The following is a 6000-nucleotide window of genomic DNA, read 5'->3' as shown; positions in this document are numbered from 1 at the left end:
AGACACCCAGCACTCCAGTAGATGAAGTAGACAATTCCCTTATAATGTAGATAAAAGTACCATCTCGATGTTGCTGTCACTCACCTGTTGCTCTGCAGAATACACTTTAAACAGTCTTCATGGACTATTTCTTCAGATAAAAGTTGGCCCAAATGAAAACTGTATACAGTGAGTTTTTTTGGATTATTCAGAGGAAAAGAGACATTGCTGTTGATTTCCTAAAAATAAAACCAACAATGGCATGACCATATATTACTAGAGGTGGAACAAAGAAAAATCTTTGTTATTTTGGTCAAATCCCAATAATGTATTGTTTTGCATATTCTGACTACTTAATGTAGTGTGTTACCAAAGACTTTAGACAAACAAGGCTCATTTCAGAGACATAGGTGCTATCCACACACACACACACACACACACACACACACACACACACACACACACACACACACACACACACACACACACACACACATTATCAGGACCACACCAATTCTGGGAAACCAGCCCATTTGGATCAAAACCAGAATAATAATTATAACTGTGTGTGTGTGTGTGTGTGTGTGTGTGTGTGTGTGTGTGTGTGAGAGAATTAGAATTGTATTCATGCATGCTTGTGGGCTTTGGCTTACGTGTGCATGTAAGTTTGCATAAATCTTTTAACCTTGGTTTTGTTTTGCTGAGAAATGACTTGTAGTGTAGGTGTAGATAATTGCCTTTATATTAAACTGAAAACTGGTAATAAAATATATATTTTTAAATGCAACTTGTGGGTAAAAGTTCAAATAAAAGTCATGTCTTGCTTTTAAAAAGGAGAAACACCTTGACTCAAAAATCCAACATCCCTGCAGACACTCAAACTTCAGATGTGCTCCACCACTAATAGCCCAGACATCACATGTCAAAGGTGATTAGGGCAAAGAGCATTGTTCTCTTTTCTTCTCCTTTTTTTATTTCTCTGCCTATTTCTTCTCTTGTTCCCCCTGTCTCATCCCCTGCTTACCTCTACATCCTTCAATCCTTTGGATTAATGTCCGATGAAGGGGGATTAGCTTTGGTAGAGGGGGACGTGACCAGTGTTTTAGTGTGTGTGTGTGTGTGTGTGTGTGTGTGTGTGTGTGTGTGTGTGTGTGTGTGTGTGTGTGTGTGTGTGTGTGCGCGCGTTGGCATATTTTGGTGAATTTGGAAGATAGTGGAGCTATTTCACTGATTTAACAAATATAACTTTATCTTGTGCATGTGGAGTCAGACAGGAATACTGTATGTATGTATCCCTACAGATGTGTAGAACAAGTTGATTATGTTGCCAGTGTTTTGAGATGTTTCTATGGTTGTTTTAATACTTATATACGTAAATAAAAAAAAAATCAATCAATCATATATACTGTAGACCAAATCATGGTGACGTCGTGCTTACACAAAAATCACTTCCGGATAGACAAATGGCAGTTGATTTGAATCGGCAAACTTGTTTATGTCTGCTGTCATTTTCAGCTGTAACTGTAACATTTAAAGATATTTAGTTAAACGCGAAAGTCCGACCTATCTGACGTTTCTGCTGTGCTTATCTTCTGTACTGTATTGCTTTGCTAGGTTCTTTGATAAACCAAATCTAGTGTTACGAACAGCAACAATTCACCACCGGTCGGACTGACTGGTAGTTTAAGTGGTGTCATTTTCTTTAGTCTGTGGTCCAACAGGTAAATTAGGTCTCCAACCTAACGTTAGTAAGTGTTGACATATGAAAGCATTAAACATGCACTTTAGATTAATAAGATGAGACTATATCCAGCTGTTCTTCGTCCCTGTTTGCTCAGCACTGTTAAATTGTACGTACTGGACGCAGAAGTTTTCTACCCGGAAGTTATTGTAAACAAACATTGTGATTGGGTCTATACTGCAGTGAGTACTTGTTACTATTGCAGAACTTTGTAAGTGACACACATTCATTACACACACTTTAAACAGCTACTTTAAAGCCAGCAGGAGGTTATTCTTTCATACTAAAATCTTACATTTTGGGGCTAGCACCACCTTAAACTAGCAAACGTCTTCATGGCAGATATAAGTAAATAATAATGCTTTTTCCAGATACATTTTGATTTTTGTGTGTCCTTTTATGTTACTTAGGACACTTTGGCCTATGTAGATGCCTAGTAATACTAATAGATACAATGTGTTGGAGTTGGAAAGATAAAACAATATGTTCTGATAGACTCTGGCACTATCTCTAAATGATTTATGTTAACCCATCATTTATTTAATTCTATGTATATTTGGGTTGTCAGCTTAAAGCAACATATTACCTTTGTCTATTGTTTAATTTCCTGTATGGCTTCAATGTGTCTGTTCAGGTGAGAGTGGCAGATTCCTCCAGGTTCCCACAGTAGCCTGTCTTTCTTAACTACCCTCTGGGAATCTCTTACAACATCTGTGTGTGTATGAACACGCAAGTGCTGTGTCTACCCATGTATGTGTGTCACAATATGAGCAATGGGGCATGCAGTTCTTGTAAGGCTGCTTTTATGTGCTGTGCTTGCATTGTGTGACTATGTAGGAGAGGAGAGAGGTGTGTGTGTGTGTGTGTGTGTGTAGGGGTGTCGGACTGGGGTGGAAAGTGTGTGTGTGTGTGTGTGTGTGTTTGATTTTGCATGAATGTGAGTGTACATCCACAAACAAATCAGCTTTGATTTTGGCAACAAAAGGTATGATGCAATATCAATAGATGATGTTCTGCTTGTGTGTGTGTGTGTGTGTGTGTGTGTGTGTGTGTGTGTGTGTGTGTGTGTTTTTGACGTTTGTGGGAGATTATCAGTAGGTAGGTGTATTAACCTGGCTTGATACAGAAGGCAAAGCGAGGATTATTATGACAAGTTTATCTGTCCTCTGATTCTGTACGCTCCACTTACAGTTCTCTTGTCTACAATTTATTCACACACCTAGCACCTACTGTATATGAAATCAACTAGTAGGCATTAAAGGAATACGCCACCGTTTGTTGAAATAGGGTTATTTACCATCTCCTCTATATTTATATAGGTGGGCAAACGCATTTTTGTCTCAGTGCATGCATTGTCTTAGTCCGGTGTGCTGCTAGCTTAGCTTAGCGTAATGAATGGAATCCTTTGTTGCTGTTAGCATGTCATGAGTAAAAGTGACCCCAACAACAACAAAAACAAAACCTAATTACTTCTTGTGGCCTGCGTATTCACAACGAGTAAAAATAGCAATGCAGATTAAGACTAGACGATTTCCTAGGCAGATATTGACATGGGACTATATTGGGTGGAAGTAGGCTACAGCCGAAGCACTGCTACTCGGGCACAGAGATATCGGCAGCCCGCGGGGTCACTGTTTCTGGGTTGCTGGACAACCAAATGCCACTGCCCTGACTGAGCTCCGCAGGGCTTGGCGGGCCGCTGCCCATACGGTAACCCAGAAACAGTGTATTTGCGCTGGCCGCAGAGCCCCGCGGGCTGCCTGCCGCGGAGCCCCGCGGAGCTTCCACCCAATATAGTCGCAAGTCAATATTTACCTAGGAAATCATCTAGTCTTAATCTGCATTGCTATTTTCACTTGTTGTGAATATGCAGGCCACAAGAAGTAATTAGGTTTTGTTTTTGTTGTTGTTGGGTCACTTTTACTCACGACATGCTAACGGCAACAAAGGATTCCATTCATTACGCTAAGCTAAGCTAGCGGAGGCGCCGCCGGACAAGATGCATAAGACAATGCATGCAGTGAGACAAAAATGCGTTTGCCCACCTATATAAATATAGAGGAGACGGTGAATAACCCTATTTCAACAAACAGTGGCATATTCCTTTAAATGCAGAGATATATATACACACACACAGCCATGCATACGTAGATGAAAGTACATACATACAGACACAGTCGTTATTTTTGATTCAGACAAGTGCACACACAGGACAAACACAGGCTCTAGCATCATAAATATACAGTAGACCGTAACAGTGGAGCATATAAGCAGGCCTTGTAGACATTAATGACTGTTCTAAAAATAACCATTCAATGCACAAGGACACAGACACACTTACACACATAATAAACCTAAAAGCACTTACAGGAACACACACACAGCTGTCATACATGAAACAGATAGAAGCACATTCAACCTCAACACTGCAGAGCATGCACATGTGTATATACTAAGACACACACACACACACACACACACACACACACACAAAAACATGGTTAAATACACCCCTTCCGTGAACAAACAAAATACGAAGCATAAACAACGCTCCATGACAGAGCTGATAAAACTTAATTGCCTTAGCTCCTAATAATCAAGCACACAGCAGAGTCATAAAAAGCTAAATGAAACCCTTTACAGTCATTACAAGAAAATAAAACTGCCTAAGCATTGAGTACCACAATAAAAGACATGTTGCTCATGCACATACAATTTATGTAGAAATAAAAATATTTCAAATGATTTTCTTAAACTTTAATGTTGTGTACATCTATTATAATGTCAAAGGATAACTTTTCTTTGTCCCTTTCTACATGTTTTACCTGCACAAGCGCATAGTGACTAAAGAAACTAAACAAACTGAAAATCTATTTTGATCTTGATGGTCCTTATGCAATCATTCTTTAATATACAGTATGTTCAATAAATTTATTGTAATCATATTTTATCATAAACCTGCAGCACATTTCAGACATTTTAAACCAAATATAGTTCAGTTAGAAGTTAAGAAATGGGTGATAAAAGTAGTTCAATCAGGAGAGACCTCATTTGAGTGAACAATTATTTATTGACGTGAGCACAATAATGATAAATAATAGTCTTTGGCGATTAGACCCCATTGTAACATCATCAAATTCCTATTGTGACGTCATCATGTTTAAAGGGGGTTCAGAAGCCGTGAGTATGTAGGATACCCCCCTGATGGAGACTAGACACTGGTGGTGATGGTCATGATTGAAGAGGATGCTGAGATCCGGATGAGTGAGAAGAGGAGCGAGCTCTGGTGAGCTCAGACCTGGGAGCTGGAAATGATGAACTGGAAGAGAATGGCGTGGAGGAGGGTTGCGACAATTCAGGCTGAAATAAGAGCGGAAAACATTTAAATATTGACAGCAATAATGTGATTGGCTGATAGATATTGTGGCTAAACCTGGTTGATTTAACTGAAAGAGTAAACGCCCAATAGTCAGCTTGTAATATGAAGCAGGAGAGGGAGAGTGAGGTGAATGATAGTCTTGCTGGCTGAACTTACGCTAAGCTTCATATCAATGTTTGGTGCAGACGTCATCTTGTTATACTGCCAATTTATTGCGATGAACCCCCAAAATATTCAGCAACATACTCCTACAGCATACTCATCATTACTCAGAATCTGTAGGGATTCCGGGGGTGGTGGAGAAGGTGGGGGTCGGATGTTGGCATTAGCAGCACGAGGGGCAGGCAGCACTCATAGGTGCAAGTAATTGGGTTAATTAAAAGTGTTGATTAATGGTTTCAGTGTGGGGAACAAAGGGAAATAGTAGTTTTAAGCTTAAACCAAGAGGCTCTTTAATTTTGAATAAATGGAAGCAGGGTAATATATGAAAAGGTATGGGGTGGGGACATGTGTTTTTGTACATTGTTAGAAAGAGATTGGTACAAAGAGTGAATAGTGAATTCAGAGTTGGAAGCCAAGTGCAAAAAAAACACACAAAAGGCGTTTTAATAACAGATGGCTAATTTTGTAAAAGACAATACAGACACATGGAAAGAAGCCTTTTCTTTCCATTTTGAGGTTTTGTTACATATTTTCCCATTATGGAGCTGTATGTTGTCATTTGCACTGATTCATGAGGCACCAGAGGTTATGACACTAAAAATATGTATGTATGACCCTTTAGGCTTTAAGTTTAACTTGTCTGATTTAACTTGGCCAGTGTATCATCATGATTTATAAAGTACACACACTGTGCATAATTTAGCTGACTAGTAAGAGTGTCTAACTGATATTGACATTA

This window comes from Perca flavescens, chromosome 3 (genome assembly GCF_004354835.1).
Source record: "Perca flavescens isolate YP-PL-M2 chromosome 3, PFLA_1.0, whole genome shotgun sequence".
Classification (NCBI taxonomy): Eukaryota; Metazoa; Chordata; class Actinopteri; order Perciformes; family Percidae; genus Perca; species Perca flavescens.
This window is presented reverse-complemented; position numbering follows the sequence as displayed.